Genomic DNA, 17,336 nt, shown 5'->3' with positions numbered 1-17,336 from the left:
CGTGTAAGAGGCAGCCAACCAATGATTCCCTCTCATCATTGATGTGTCTATCTCTTCCTTCCTCTCGGAAATCAATAAAAACACATTTTAAAAAAAGGGAGTGTAGCTAAGCAACAACATAGCTGCTTTGGGCAAGGAAGTAGAGGTGTTAAACTAGATATGAAGATAGAGCTGGGGGTAATTAGAGCCTTATTCGTTTTTCTTATCTGAACAGTCCTGAATTCAAAACACTGCATCTTTTGAATATCTATGCAGAACTGTATGGTGGAGGTAAAATGTTAATTTCAAAAAGAGAGCCACAGCCCCTATGGCTGCTGGAAAGGCACAGAGAGAAAGAGAGGCAAGGGCTGATCAACAGCTGCCATGGAGGCTAAAGATCAGACCTTGCTTCTCTCTCCGGGACTCTCTCTGGGCCTGATCTGCAGCCCCCCTCAGCAGTCAGTGCTGGGTCGCCATGCCTGCAGTGTTCTGGACTGCAGGACTGACTTCCAGTGTTCAGTCATTACAGACACTGGCTCTTTATATATTTAGATGTCATATGTCATATATATAAGGCATATACATGTGTGTGTATGTATGCATGTGTGTATATATATATGACATATGACTCTAATATATATATATGCTACTCATGCCACTTCTCCACCTAAATGTCCAAACTCATCAAATTTCCTCTCAAAAACTGTTCAATCTCCTGTATTCCCTAACTGAATGAGTGGCAACACTAGCTCATAATCAGAAATCTGTTATCCTTCTTCCCTGTAGCAGATATTGTGGTCCCCATCTCCAACCCATTCTCACCCTCAAGTCTTCTTCTTTTGGATAATCACTTGAACTGTCATTGGGATATCCACACCTCCTCAACACCGCTTTGTGGAAAGCTCCTTTGGGTCTAGGAACAGGGCATGTGTCTTTACCCTTGGACAATTAGCCTCATATCGTGCCCTGCCACCATTTTTAGGTTATGGAGACACGAGAATCAATTCTTGAGGCTACTGGGAAAGTCATTTTCTCTTCTTTCTAAGAAAGTTTCAAAAAATGACTCTGTTCTTTTCTCTTCTTGGATCTACTGGCAAAACTTGCAGCCACAGGAATTGTTGGCAACTGTCATTTGACCATAAAGTTGATACTAAGGGAGGGAAAGCAATAAAACAAGTAAGAAATGTGTCCTAAATGACACCACTGAGCTGATGAATTATTCAGCCCTAAAGCTCATCTTTTCTCAAGACTTTTTATCTTGATAGGTCAATACTGGTTTATTGGTTAAACCAGTTAGAGTTGGGTTGTTGTTTTATTTTGTTTTTGCTGCTGGCAACCAAAAGCAGCATAATAGATAACTTTCCTTCACTCTTTATCTCCAAACACTAGCAGTTACTCATTAGTTTCTATTAATTCTATCCCTCAAATAGTGTTTGATTACCCCAGTTCTGTCTCCTGCCAGTATCTTTCTTTAAATGTATAAGATGCATATCTTATCAAAATTTCATCTGTTCACAATCCTGGCAGAGTTTTCCATTGCTTCCAGAAAAGAGTACACATTCCTCAGCATGCTGTACTAGATTCTTCATGAACTAAACTGTCTTCTTTACTTTTTCTGTGTCTCCTTTTGCCACTCTTCCCAACCTCATTCTACCACCAGCATTACTGAACTCTTTGCTAAATCAAAATACTCTTCCGTCTCATGACGCTAGCACTTTGCTCTTGCTGCTCTCCACAACCACCTCAATGCTCTCAATCACTTCTCTCTTCCCCTTCCTCTACCAAAAATATACAAACTCCTAGTCATCCTCAAGTTCAAATGTTCTTTGAAGCACCCCCCCAACCTTACCTGAGTTTGGGATAGCTGTGTATTAAAGCACCTGATGTACTTTCCTATTACCCTAGAGGCCCAGTGCACGAAATTCATGCGAGGGGGGGGGGTGTCCCTCAGCCCAGACTGCTCCCTCTCCAATCTGGGACCCCTCGAGGGATGTTCTTTAGGCACAATCCAGGACTGCTGGCTCCCAACTGCTCACCTGCCTTCCTGATTGCCCCTAACTGCTTCTGCCTGCCAGTCTAATCACCTACTAACCACTCCCCTGCCAGTCTGATTGCCCCTAACTTCCCTCCCCTGCTGGCCTGGTCTCTCCCAACTGCCCTCCCCTGCTGGTCATCTTGTGGCGGCCACCTTGTGTCCACATGGGGACAGCCATCTTGTGTGTTGGAGTGATGGTCAATTTGCATATTACATCACTAAGTCTGCTTATTTAGCTGTGTCCTCCTCTGTACAGTAAGCACTTTGAAAACAAGGAGTGGTTTTTTTTACATTTTTGTATCCCTGTTTTGGGTTCTAATATAGTTCCTAGGATATACTCAATAAATATTTTTGAATGAGTAATTATGTGGTCTGCAAACATAAAGATTTCTGATCTTGAGACTCTATTTACTAGTAAAAACCTTGCCCTGGCTGGTTTGGCTCAGTGGATAGAGCATCGCCCTGCAGACTGAAGGGTGCCGGCTTTGATTCTGGTCAAGGGCACATGCCCAGGTTGCACATTGGATGCCCAGTGGGGAGCATGCAGGAGGCAGCTGATCAATGATTCTCTCTCATCATTGATGTTTCTATGTCTCCCTTTCTCTTCTTCTTTGAAACCAATAAAACTATATTTAAAAATATAATGAAAATAAAAACCTTGGCTTTTCCTACTTTAAATGTGTTTCTGATTTCTAAGCATTATTATTTTTTTTTTTTCTTCTTCCAGGGTCTGAGGTACTAGGTAGGCAGAGAAAGAAAACCAAAGAGCTTGAGACAAGTTGACTTTAGTCAGTCCTGTCCTGCCTTTCACCACCCTCCCCCACCATCTGTGGGTGTAGACTTAGCTGACCAGCCCAACAGCATACTCAGCCCTTGGTTCAGACTTCTCTCATTGCCAAATGAGTTTGCCAATATATATATATATAGCAAACAATTTCCAACTTCCCACCTAGCTTCTGAATCTGCACTTTTTTGAAATTTGTATTTCTCAAAAATTGTAGCCCTTAAAATAATCTGGACTGTCACACCGATCAAGTAAAATATAACCATCTTAACCCTGAACTTTACTTTTGCTGGCCTTAAAATTAGAGGTGACTACTTTAGTGAAAATAATTTCTGTGGGGGGCGAACCTCTGAGAGCGATGAGGTTCCTAACAGTTTTATAACCTAATTGTTAAGAAGGCGCTACATTTCTACAAGTTTTAAGATGTGTGTGTGTGTGTGTGTGTGTGTGTGTGTGTGGAGGGGGGGGGGGGAACGCGGACGGGAAGGGACTATGTGGGAGGGGGGATGGATTTGAGGCAGAGAGTTTTCACTTGAAGGAGGAAAAGAAAATGGGTATTTTGTGATTTAGGATTTGTGGAATAAAATTAAGCAGCAGGGACGACCGAAATATGGGGAGGAGGAAATGAGATTTCACTTGGGCTCTTGTGAGTTGTGAGGCTAGGAGTTGGGGGTGGAGCGATGGAGGAAAGACTCACACAGGGCGGGCTCTCTTAACAGCACCATCATACAAGAAGGGCCTTGTTCAGTGAGCAGCAGCACTGAACACGTTCTCTTCCTTAGTGTGTCGGTGACCATAGTAACACTGGGGGCCGAACTTCCCCCAACCTCCCCCTCCCCCCTCTTTCCCCCCCTCCCCCCCCCCGTCTCCACTCCCACCCCCCACCCCAGCATGCGCAGCGCCCAGCGAGCGGAAAGCATCCTCCACAATGTAGCCTTTCTTGCTTCTGCAGGAGAACTACAACTCCCAAGAGGCCTCGCGGCGCCTCGGCCCCGCCCTCCGCAGCGGCCGGGCCCGGACCCCGCCCTCAGGCCCCGCCCTCCTCCTGGTCCCTCCCCTCCCTCCCTCGGAGACGGTGTCAGTGACCCAGAGGCTGTGTGAGGCGGAGGGACCGTCGGGGGGCGCCGCCGCCGCCTCCGCCAGCAGCACCCGTCGCCCCGCGCGCTCGGGTTTGCGTCGAGTCCTCCGGGAGCGCCCCACCGAGCGGCCCGGCGCCCGTCCCTGCTGCGCCCGCGGCACCTCAGCGCTCGGCTCGGCGGCCAACTTCCCGTCGCCCGGCTTGGCTTGGCTGGCTGGCTGGCTGGCGGGCGAGGAAGGCGGCGAAAACGCCGCGCTGTCTGCTCGCGCTCCCGGCGCCCGCACACTCCCCCCCCGCTTCCCCGCTCCGGCCCTCGGAGCGGCGCTGGCATCGCGGCCGCCGCCAACTGTCCGGTGAGTGGGCTCGGCGCGCCGCCGCGGCGGGGCCGGCGAGGGATGCGGGCGAGGCGGGCGCGCAACTTCCTCGGCGGCGGCTTCTTCTTCGGGCGGCGGGCCAGCTCCCTCTCCCTCGCCTCCTGCGCGGCCCCGGCGGCGGCGGGGAGCGGAGTTCGCGGCGCCCGCGCTGGAGGAGGAAGAGCCTTTGTCAGGAGCCGGCCCGGCCGCCCTCCCCCTCCGCCCGCCCGGGAGCGGGGCCCGCGGGGCCCAGTCCGCGCCCCGCGCCGGCCGCGTGCGGCGGGCGGGGAGCTGCGCGGGGGCTGGCGGGGAGGAGAGACAGGAAAAAAGGGGGAGACAAAGGGGCCGGTGGGCTTTTCTTTTGTTCCGGGCGGATCTCCCAACTTCTCTTTTCTTACATAACGCAGACTTCCAAGTTAGTCATGCTTTTTATTGTTGTGATGATTGTCATCCTCTCTTGCGCGTCTCTCTCTCTCTCGCCTTTCTTTTTCATCCCCGGGATCTCGGCGCATTTTAAAAACATTTCATTAAGGGCACTCCGGGGGGGCGGGGGGGGGGCTATGAAACAAGTGTTAGGACGCCCGTGCCTGTCTGTAAGCGGGTAAACTGAGGCCCGGACAGCACGCTAATGGATGGGTATACGCTTGGTTTCCACCCCGCGCCTGGTGTCCTGAGGACCTGAGAGCGTTTATTGAGTTGGGACTCGTCCCCCGATGCCCCGTGGAAAAGTTATACATGCTCATTTCACTTACAGGTTAAGCTGAAGTCCGAAAGAAGTCTGGGTAATTGTTAGGTAGTTCAAACAATAACTCTTCTTTGACCGAGCGTTTGAACCTTAGAACCTCAAAGGACTCTTTGAAAAGGCCCAGAGTGGGGGGGAAACACAGTAAATCATGAACTCATTCCAACCATCTACTTTTGTTTTTTTGTACAGGCCAGTCTCTTCCAGGCAAAGACAGCAAGGATCAAGGGAGTGGGAGGGCAGAGATTTTTTTAAATGCAGGTTTGACAAAACTGAATCCCTACACACAGGGACGTGTGTCTTGGTTTTTTTTTTAACATCACCCAGCAACCATCCAGCAGTAGATCAACAAATTATTAAATGAGGGTTTTATCCGTAGGTGCATGTTGAGCTAAGGACTGAAGCTTTAAGTGCATGAGAAGGTTCTCTATGCCGGTGGAAAGGCTGTGCAGTTACTCTACAGAACGTTATTTTGTTAGCAGCTGATCTTTTGTTTCAGAGCTGGCTTTGTCTGTTTCTACACAGCATATGTATTTTGTGATCGAGCAGAAACGTAATTATCTTTAAAAATTATTCATTTGCATAGTGATGTGGATTAAAAATTTTTAAATTGGGGAAGAGATTCCGTTGCTACCGTTTTGTATTGGTTTATGATTTTTTTTATAACTAATAGAGAAAATGTTTTCTCAGAGTGATCAGATTTACATCTCTCAAAAACCTTGTCCTTATTGTGCAAATGCAACTTAAGAATTCCTTATGTTTTTTTATTCATGCGAACAGCCTCTTCTGGAGGAAAATACTAAACTCTGGGGACAAGTTATGTATTTTTGGTAGTTGAGCCAAATTAGAAGGTACCAAAAATTGAAATTAAGCATCTTTTCTACTAGTTATTTCCGGAGGTGAACGATGATTATCAGAACTGTAGTAATGGTGTGTGCTTTGACTTATCCTGAATTACCTAGTTGCCCCCAGATTTAAGATTCTGTGTTTCCATCAGAAAAGGAAAGTGAGACATTTGTTATTTTTATAGTTTTCCCCAACCACCTAACCAATTCCCTTTCTGTAGTATGTTAAAAGAGAACTTGAGTTTAAAACAAACGATCGGAACATAGAACAGTTAAATGTATGGAAAGTTGCATGTAGTGGCGTGGTTATAATGTCATCTAATAAATATATAACTTTTAAAGTGAAAACTCTTACCTAGGTTTTTATTACTGTTATAGAAGTGCTGCAATGTAATAATAGTATTTGAGTTGGGGAAAAAGTGAGCTGGAACTTGTGTCTTAGTGGCAGACATGGGGTGGGGGTGGGGGGATGAAACCTTTGCTCTCCTTAAAATTGTCATTCCAGTCATCTTACTGTTGGTTGTGTTGCACTTTTTCTGTAGCATTTATAAACCAAACTTCCCCAGAGGCATTGAACTTTAAGGAAGCTACTAACATAATACCTTTGCTCAATTACTAGGGTCCATGTGCAGAAATGAGTGTTGACCGGTGAAGGCTGGCTTTGAAGGTTTACTGATTTCTTCGGGACCCCTTAAAAGAAATGACTGAAAAGTACAGGGCAGGGACCTGAGTCTCTAGTTCTGCTGAATGGTAAAGGAAAAGAAGTCCTGGTATGTTTCCATTTGACTTTGTTTCAGCTTCCTTTCAGGTTTTCAAAACATCCCTTGTCCATTAAAGGTTCTGTCGTTTCAGAATGTACCTTGTCCGATAGGTTATATGATGCGGACTAGAGTCATCCTAGTCTGTGAATGACTCTTTTCAGATAGAAGCATCTGTAGCTGGTAAAGGTTTTAAGCCAAAAGACTTAGAACTGAAAACTATCTTTCTAACCTTCTCATATATATCCACATCTTACGTGGTGCATAAGTATGAACCTAATCTAGTATTTTTTAAATCAGAAATGCTCATGTGAATTATCAAACATTTTAACTATATATTAAAATTTCATTATGACAAGTATATGGCAGCACTGAGATGGTTCTAGGAGTTTCTTTGGAAAAAAAATCATGTTATTCCAAAAGTTACATTAATGTCTTTTAATTGAGGAGAATAAAACAAATTTAAGAGCTAGCCAGTGGAAAGAAAGGAGAAAATCAACAAATGGAGGAAACCTGATGAAGATGTTTTCAAAGAGTACAATATTAAAGAGTCCTGGCAACATTGTATAAAATTCTAGCTAAAGTCTATAAACAGTAAATTCCACTCAGCACTTTCTGTTTATAGATTTCTAGCCATCTTTTTCAGATTTGCTCTAAATAGATCACACAGAAAAAGATAATAAAAGTCATTCTTTCCAGGGATTTGGGGTTGTTGGAGTTTTTTTTGTTTTTGTTTTTGTTTTTGTTTTTTTACACATGTGGTAGTGGCGACTTACTGTTGTTTTTCTTTAAGCTTGACCTTTGCCAGAGAAAAATTTCCCCAGATTAATGCGTGGGAACCTCAAAACAAAAAATATTGTTCACGGAAAGAACTAGATATAATTTCAGGTTATATCATTAGCTTTTTTAATGTTATCTTGAAAGATCACTCCCAATATTTCTTACCAAAGGTTAAAAATAATTGCCTAACATATTACACGCAGTAGGTCCTTCATAGCTTTTGTTGTTGCTGAGTGAATTTGCAAGTAATTCAGAGAAAGCACAAGATTTCTTGAGTGAATGTCAGGAAATTTCTGCTCCCCCACTCCCCCTTTTAAATAGAAATAAGTAATGGAAACAGGAACATCTGATTGGAGCCTTTAAATTAACATGGCTTTCTTCAGAAATGAAACTTAGAGGAAAAGAACTTCATCAGGTAATTGAAGAGAAATGAATTATAAATGAGTCTAAGAAGACCTGATTCTTTTTTTTCAGAATATTGTACAAGATGTTTTAGTTTTTCGAGTTTTTCTCCCCCACAATAAACTCTTTCAGAAAAAATACGGTTCTACATAGTAGTTCTTGAATCATCCCTGTAATACTTTTATACATCTTAAAATACCATTCACAGGAAAGTAGATTATGTTTCTAGTGCCTGTAAGTGGAACAATCCTGACATTGATCATCCCCCAGTTAATCTTGACCATTCATATTGAGTGTGTTTTTAAATTTTTAATTCAATACACATGTAACTTATTTCCTTTTCAAAAAACTGTATTGCTGGTTTTGATTTTATAATGAATCTCTAGGGATGTTATTAATTCTGCAAATATGTGGTACCCCCAGTTTTCCACCATCTTCTACAGTTTTTTTTGTGTTTTTTTTTTGCTACAATTTGTTTCCCCCCCCCCTCTAAATTGTAAAATAAGCTAAGAAACATTTCAACGTACTTGACAAGATGGTAGTCAATAATTTATTATTCTAAACTTCAGCTCAATTTAAACATAAAGGTATATATTGAATCTGGAGATAAAAGCACACTTATTTTGAAGAAGACTAAAGAAAGCTAGCAAATAGATTTCACCCTGGTACCAAATCTGATTGCTCGGTGGTGGCTGCCTGGAGTGTTAATGTTCAGTAAACGGGTTCCTAAGTCAGACACGGCAGGAAAAGAGAAGATTTCGCTATTGGGTGGGCGGTAGACTTTTGGCATTAATGCCACATACTCATTTGGTAAGTATTTATTGGATATCTTTTATGTGTCAGGCACTGGTCTAGATGCTGATATCACGTAGACTAAAATCCCTGCCTTGTGGTGTTTATATTCTAATAACATACACAATAAATATAAGTAAAATATTTAATTTTTAAGGGCAAATGATCTGGATTCTTCAAGAAATAAATAGCAAGAAATAAGAGAGGGAGATGAAACTAAGATTGAAAGAGACTTAAAAGGCATATCCACCAAATGCAAATAGGGACTTTAGTAAGATTCTGCTTTTAGCAAACTAAGTTGGGGAATTAGGACATTGACTGGATATTTGATGATGGAATTGTAAAGTTTTTAAGATTTGACAATGTTTTACAGTTTTCAAACAGAGTCCTTACCTTTAGAGATATAATATATTTATGAATTAAACTATGATGGCAAATTTTTGCTTTAAAATAATCTCAAGGGTAAAGTATCAGAAACAAGATTGGCCATATTATTGAAAATAGTTGAAGGTACATGATAGATATATGAGATTTCTAATGTTCTTTCTACTTTTGTGTATGTTTGAAAATTTTCCATAATGAACAGTTTTACACACAACGCATACACAAAAGTAAAATAGAGAAGGGGAAGAGAGGATATATATATGGGATGGGAAGAGGATCAGAAAGACCTCATTGACAAGTTGATAGTTATTTGAGTAAAAACCTGCAGAAGGTGCAGGCAATCTTGGGAAACACATTCCAGGCAGAGGGAACAGCTAGTACAATGGCCCTGAGACTGGAGCTTGACTGGAATGCAAGAAACTACAAGAAGAGCAGTGTGGCTGGGTTAGAGTGAGAGAGTGTAGCGGGAGATTAAGTCAAAAAGATAACGGGATAGTAGATGAGGACAGATTGTGTAGGGTAGGGCCGGGTTATCCATCCTTGCTTTGAAGTAAGGATATTTAATTTATACATCTATTTAAAGTAAGTGTACTTTATCACCCTTGAAGCTATACCTTATTTGAACAATACTAGATTATTTAAAATATTTGGAACTTTTTTTTTAATTGACTTCTAAACTAATTGCCACACATGAAAATAGCTCATTATTCTATATACTTTATATTTGTTCCTTGTGTTTAAGGAAAAGGGGTAGGGGAGAAGGATTAACCACATGATATCTCATTTTATTTATCAGATATGACTCAGAAAGGATTTTGACAGAAAATAGGAAACAATTTCAAGCTATTGCTAAAAATCAGATCCACTCTGAGAAGACAGTGTTTCTAAAACTCAGATCTACCCTAGACTGAAAAGGAGTTTTAATAATGTTTGGGATAATTGTAGCATTATTTGGAATAAGTATATAACCTATTGATTGATATGGAAGAGATGATACTTAATTGGATACTTAATTTAAGTTCTGTCTGATAAGATCAAAACATGTACACTTATACCCAAGAAGACGATGCACATTTCTTAATACTTAAATACTCAAAACAGTTCTACAGATAAGTTTCATTTATGTCATGCATCAAGACTGAAAAGGTGGCATTTGTAATGTAACGAAACTGTATAACTTCCTTGTTGGTATAATAGCCCTGGGGAACTGAAAGACCTGCACACCTTTAGCAAAATGAATTCTGGTTCTCAAATCTTGTTATCCCTTTGGTACATACATATGTATATGACTATGTGTGTTTGTAGATAGATATTTAGACCCTTTCTCCATATATTCCACATATTGCCAGGATTGAGCTCTTGAGGCTGGATTATTTAATGTGCTTTAATCGCTAACCTATTAGCATAGAACACAAAACCCATGTTTAATTCCTGTGCTTTCCTTTAACTCTGGAAAGTCTTTAACAGGATTAATCTGGAAAACTAAAATGGCAGCAGTTCTTCACAAAGGACTTTGAAATTTTATGATTGTGACGTTACTGATGTGTGGCTCATTTAGAAATAGCCTGTTGATTTGGGGGTAGGATTATGAATCTGGTTTTCATTTCCAATTTTGTGGAATAAATAACTTAGGATGGGGGGTGAAGAGATAGAAGGGAAGCAAGATACTTGTATTACACATTCCTGCCTCTCACACTTCTGTCCCAGGTTCATCTCTTCATCACTCTGCCACTAGCTCTGTTCCTCTTCCATGGCCAGCTTAGCAGTGCCCATTGCTCTTCCACGGTACTTTCTACATTTGCCTGCCACTTTATAAACTTATAAACTAGGCTTGGAATGAATTAAGGCCCTAAAACAGTCACATGCAAAGGGCACTTTTCCTAATTTTGTCTTAACTGTGTAGCTTCTTTTTATCTTTTCCTGCCCTTATTATTGGTGTGTGCTCTAGGTGAAGAGATGGTGTATTCCATCCAGTCAGGCACCAATAACTGTGTGACCTATAGGATGCAATACTTTTTGAACTGAATAATGTCAAAAACAGCAATAAACTCATTGATTTGAAATTCTCATGGCTTAACCCTGTATCTACCCAGAACCTATTCCTAAACCAGCAAAATTTGGTAGTGGAATTAACCACCATGGTGGAATTTCAAAAGCTATTTTCACCTCTTGGTGTATGTTGTTTATTTTTTTTTCCAAAAATATGAAATAGGGTCTTCATCATCACTGTAATATTAGCTTACTTGTTAATGGTCTTACAGATGAACTATGCCTGGACTTCTGTTGAGCATCTTTTTGACAGTCAAGAGGAAAGGATAGAAAGATTAGTAATGTGGTAAAGAAGTTTATTAACTTCTCCTTCTTTCCATGGAATAAGTTACAAGTTGATTGGCCCTGATCTTTTGCTAGTTGGTAGATGCTCATTGTAATGTACCAAAAGGACCAAAAAGTAGTTAAGTTATAAAATTACAAAAATCCAAATTACAAAACGAATTAACTTTATCATTCATGAGCAATTCTGTTAAGTTCTGTTTAAAAATACTGACTGCTTCTAATTAGAAACCACAGTCCTATAGACAGGCTTCATGTAATTGAAAGCTTTTTAAATTTATGTAATACTTTACTGTAATTTTCATTTAAAATGGGATGATTCAGTCTCTAAACTAGTCCTATCAGTTCAAAGGAGCAATGAATTGTAAGTAAGGTCTGTGACTTCAGTGATACCAGGCTTTTTTTTTTTTTTTCCAATCCATCTTTCACACTCATTCAACAAAAACAAAATCACTGTTTGCTAAAGCTTCTTTGTTGTGTCTCTTTTAGAAATAGCATGCCAATTATTTGCATATAGTTCAGCTCTTATATACCAGTCTTTTAAGGTTTAGCCATAATTTGCCTCCTGAAGCTGTCTTTCAAATGGCTTCCAGAAAGGATTTGCTAGGTTTCAGAACTGAGTAGGCTGTTAATGATTCAATATGCCCCCTCATTCTCCTCCCACTTCTTAAATTGAAAGCTGTTTCATGGCATCTAGGTGCCCTGAGTCATCATGGCTAAATGCTCAAGAAAAATGGTCACATCAAAAAACTCACCATGAAGTAAAATTGTCAGAAAACCATTTGAATCAGTGATCATTGATCACAAAGATACAACCTATAGGTTTGGGCTTTATTTAAAAAATTTTAATATACTTACAAGTACATGTAAGTCTTTATTATAGGACTTGTGAATTCTGAGGACTTGTTTACCTCCCAGCTAAATTTAATTGGGTTGCTTTTTATTATCCATTACATGAAAATGTTCTTTTAATTGATTTTATAGAGAGGAAGGAGAGAGAAAACATCTACGTGTGAAAGAAACATCCATAGGTTGTCTCTCTCATGCACCCCCACCACCTGGATATGTGCCCTGACCTGGAATAGAACCTGCACCAGGCCACCAGTTTCTAAATAATTGATAATATAAATATTCCATCTACAAAACGGAGATGGCCCTAGTTGGTTTGACTCAGTGGATAGAGTGTTGGCCTTCGGATTGGAAGGTTTCGGGTTTGATTCCAGTCAAGGGCACATGCTTGGGTTGAGGGCTTGATCCGTGCAGGAGGCAGCCAATCACATTGATGTTTCTATCTCTCTCTCTCTCTCTCTCCCTCTTTCTTCCTCTCTAAAGTCAATAAAAATATATATTTTTAAAAACAACAGAGATGAGCCTGGCTCATGTGGCTCAGTGGTTAAATATCAACCTAGAACCCACAGGTCACCAGTTCGATTCCCGGTCAGGTCACATCCCAAGTTTCTGGCTCAATTCCCAGTAGTTGATGTGCAGCAGGCAGCCAATTGATGATGTTTCTCTCATCATTGCTTCTCTCTCTCTTTTTCCCTTCCTGTCTCTCTAAAAGAATAAATTAAAAATATATTTTTTTAAAACCAGAGATGATAATATTTATCTCTGAAAAAATATCATTGGAAGTTAAAAATGAATATGTAAATATCTTTGTAAAATGCCTGGCACCAATTATGAAGAGAATGATTTGTCCTCAGCCTAGGACCTCCTTCCTGCGTTTCACATTTAAAATTCCAACTGCCTGCTAGACATATTAACTAAAATTCTTCAAACTTACCGTGGTCAAAAAAGACCTCTTTATTTTTCTTTCCTGATCTGTACATTCTTGATGGAAGTTAATGTCTCACTTTCTACTTGCCCAAGTGAGGAACCTGTTGGTTCTGCATTGGTTTTCCAAGTATTGCTTTTCTCTGTCCTCACTTCTACCATCTTAGCTAAGTTAAGCTCTTTATAGTCTTTCATCTGATCCAGCTGGTATTAGCCTGCTCATGTTACTCATGTCCTCCTGTTTTTTCTCCTCGGCACACATCCTCCATACTGCTTTCAAGCTTATTTTTCTAAAAATTTCTTTTTTAAAAACCAATATTTCTTGAACATCTACTATGTAAAGCAAGCATGTCAAACTAAAAGGCTAACACGGGCCAAATAAGTGAGCTTGACATGTTTGATGTAGAAGGTACTGTGCAGGCATTGAGTATACAATGAGAGAACAAAATAAGGCTAGTATTTTTTTCCTAATGAAAATCCCTCATTAGGGATGGAGATTGATACTAAAAACTAATCAGGACAAGGTGCTATGAGAGAAAATAATAGGGTTATATTGGTTTGTCAGAGAAAACAGTTCTTAACACTTGAATGCTTAAAGCTACTATCTCAAGAATGAGTTGGAGACAGCCAAGCAAAGAGCAGGGTAACATTGTTCCAGGCTGAGGTAGAAGCCTCAGGTGGAGGAGTTGAGTATGTTTTAGAAGTGAAATGCTAGGACATAGGGATGGTCCAGACATCGAGGATGAGAAGGCAGTTTTAAGGCCACCAGGTTTCTAGTATGAGCAATTACTGGGTTAATAGTGTTATATTTACTAAAACAGATAAGATTAGGGGTAGGACAGGTTGGAGCAGAGGGTGGAATCATAAGTTTAGTTTGTCAAGTTAGAGAATGTGAAAAAATAAATGTAGTTACGTCAGTCCTCTTTTTGGGTCCCCATTTCCTATTAGATCTGTTTCAAATTCTGTCTTGGCTTATAAAGTCCTTAATAATGCGACTTGTCACCCTAACTTAACTTTTCTAGCTGCTTCCTCACCTTCCCTTCATTATTGTGTTTAAGCCACAATGAAATTCTTACTGTTCTCAAAAGAGTTTTGTTTAGTTTTTCGTTGTTTTTTTAGAATGTCGTTACTTTTTTTTTTTTTTAATGTGTTTTTATTGATTTTAGAGAGGAAGAGAGAGGGAAAGAAACATCAGTGATGAGAGAAAAATCATAGATTGATGTCCTCCTGCACATGCCCTACTGGGGATTGATGAGCACTGCATACGTGTTAATATTATTACTGATTATCTTAGGTTTACAAATACAAAAACTGAAGCTTACTGATGTTGGTCCAAGTCTCACAGCTATTAAATGATAGTGCCAAGAGACAAACATAGACAGTCTGACTCCAGAACTCTCTTAATCACTCTGTTTTACTTTATTTCGACTAATAATTTATCTCATTCTCTTAGACAGACTCCATATTAATGGTCTCATTGTTATAAGAGTCTTGTAATTCATTATAGTGTGCATACCTGGTGGTTAAAATGAAGACCTCACTTCAGTATAATCTGGGAAACACAAGAATATACATCTTAATTCCATTTTATTATTTGTTCATTGTTCTTCTCCCTTTCTGGTTAGCAGTTAAGTCATCAAAATTCCTAGAAAAAGGAAGTACTACTTTTATATTACTCTTAAGTGTGGTTTATGTACTCTCATTGGCCCAAACATCTCATTGGCCCATTCCAAGACTCTGTTAAGTCTTACTTTCCTAAACATTTTCAGAATGACTTGAGGGCTCAGTATTAACATAGAGTGCCTAAAAGAAATATTTTTGGTAAGTTTAACTACTACCTCTTTTAAAATTATATAATGATTTGTCCAAAATCTAAGATGTTTCAATTTCCCAAAGAGTTTTCCTTTGAATTTGAATTCTATTAGCTGCTTTTCAAATAGGAACTTTGATTTTAGTATTTTGGTGTCTTTGTATTATACTAGAGTCTGTATGTAGTTGAATCTGCTTAAGTTTATAAGATATTGTCTTTGACTCTCATTGAGGTCTTTAGTAAAAAAGCACATCTGGTTACTATTTACAGCTTCTATAGATGACTCCCCTCACCAACCCCATACTTCTTTTTTCCACTGTTGATTTTTTTTATTCTTACTCATTTGTGGCGCGCATATATATATATATATATATATATATATATATATATATTCACTTTAAGGCAAAAGATATAAAGTCTTGTAGCATTTGAATTTAGCAGAGAGGAGTTCTTCAGAAAGAGTGGATTTGAAAAACCAGAATCATGTGGGGAAGAATCTGTTTTTACCTTTTCTGGAACTGAATTCTGTGACCTCGTATACTTACTTTTGTGGAAACGAATACACTTAAAATAGTATTTCTATCATAAGACTCTGTCGGTCTGTCAATAAAACTCCCCTCAAACTAGCTTAAGTGGGGAAAAGACATTGGTTTGTGTGAACTGGTCCAGGATAGATGTGGCTCCACCCAAGACTCAAACAATATTACTAAGACTTCATTTCCGTACATTTCTTAGCACTGTTTTCTTAGTTTTGGCTCTATTCCTCAGCCCTACCTGAGCAAAAGATAACTTCAGTCCCTTTGGCCCCTGAATCCTCAGTGTAATGTGTATCTGGAAAGAGCCCAGCAAGTCTCACTGCATCTCATTGGCCCATTCCCCTTGTAGGGAGAGGAATGTGAGGCTCTGGCTGGGACTGAGCCTTATGCCCAACCATCAAGTTTGAGGGTGTAATCAGCTCCACCATATACTCTAAACTATTTCCAAAAAGGAAGTGAAGATGCTATTATACCACAGAAAGGGTGACTGTTTTCTGGGCAGCAGAAAGTAGTTGTCCTTAACACATGATAGTGTTTTCCTTTTCCATTTTAAGGATTAGCACTTGTCTAGGAAAGAGCAGTTTGTATGCTTTATTTGTTTAGGTTTTTTTTTTTGTTTTTTTTTTTAATATATTTTATTGATTTTTCACAGAGAGGAAGAGAGAGGGTCAGAGAGTTAGAAACATCGATGAGAGAGAATCATCGATCAGCTGCCTCTTGCACACCCCCTACTGGGGATGTGCCCGCAATCAATGTGCACGCCCTTGACTGGAATCGAACCTGGGACCCTTCAGTCTGCAGACTGACACTCTATCCACTGACCCAAACCAGTTTCTGCGAAAAGTTAATTTTTACTAAAAAGAAAAATAAGATATCTCTTATGGGGTCTCTTCCTTTCCAACACCAAAAATATGAAATGAAGTAGAAAATACACTTAGGGTTTAGTCTGATATAATCATTTAGATAGTTCCTTCTATTTTTATGCCAATATATTGGGTCGGCAGCTAAGTAATTGCGGGTTTCACACATATATGGCTTCAGTTGAATTTTTAGGTTTGCAGACATAGTACAAATGTAAAACACATTTTGTTATTGATAGTTGGCTATTCAGCTGTTAATCAGAAAAAAAAGTTTTTTGATCTGTTTTGTAGTTTTCGTTTGGCGTTCGTTGAAAAATGGAAAATCAAAAGGAACATTTTCGTCATATTTTGCTTTTTTATTTCCGCAAAGGAAAAACGCATCACAAGCTCATAAAAAGTTATGTGCTGTTTATGGTGACGAAGCCTTAAAAGAACGGCAGTGTCAAAATTGGTTTGCCAAATTTCGTTCTGGTGATTTTTCACTCAAAGATGAAAAACGCTCTGGTCGTCCAGTTGAAGTTGATGACGCCCTAATCAAAGCAATAATCAATTCAGACTGTCACAGTACAACACGTGAGATTGCAGAGAAGCTTCATGTATCACATACATGCATTGAAAATCACTTAAAACAACTTGGCTATGTTCAAAAACTCAATACATGGGTTCCTCACGAAATTAAAGAATCACAGTTAACGCAACACATTAGCAGCTGCGATTTGCTAAAGAAATGTAATGAAAATGATCCATTTTTAAAACGACTGATAACTGGCGATGAAAAATGGGTTGTTTACAACAATATCAAGCGGAAAAGATCGTGGAGCAGGCCAGGTGAACCAACTCAACATCAAAAGCTGATATTCATCAAAAGAAGGTTTTGTTATCAGTTTGGTGGGTTTACAAAGGAATTGTCTACTTTGAACTCTTACCACCCAACCAAACGATCAATTCTGATGTCTACATTGAACAACTAACGAAATTAAACAATGCAGTTGAAGAAAAGCGGCCCGAATTGACAAATCGAAAAGGTGTTGTATTCCATCATGACAATGCAAGGCCACACACATCTTTGGTCACTCGGCAAAAATTAATGGAGC

The 17,336-nt window shown here is 39.9% G+C and overlaps 1 protein-coding gene across 1 annotated transcript in view; it reads left to right on the top strand.

The window, feature by feature from the left end:
- The first annotated feature begins 3,860 nt into the window (after window positions 1–3,860).
- Window positions 3,861–17,336, top strand: part of PELI1 (pellino E3 ubiquitin protein ligase 1) — a 49,963-nt gene continuing 36,487 nt past the window's right edge. The window contains exon 1 of the mRNA XM_084901117.1: window positions 3,861–4,229. The gene's annotated coding sequence lies outside the window, so the exon portion shown is untranslated. The remainder of the gene's footprint in view (window positions 4,230–17,336) is intronic.

The sequence above is a fragment of the Pipistrellus hanaki genome, assembly GCF_964339955.1.
Source record: "Pipistrellus hanaki genome assembly, chromosome: 12".
NCBI lineage: Eukaryota > Metazoa > Chordata > Mammalia > Chiroptera > Vespertilionidae > Pipistrellus > Pipistrellus hanaki.
Note: the sequence above shows the minus strand (reverse complement) of the source record. Positions and strands in the feature narration are given on the sequence as shown.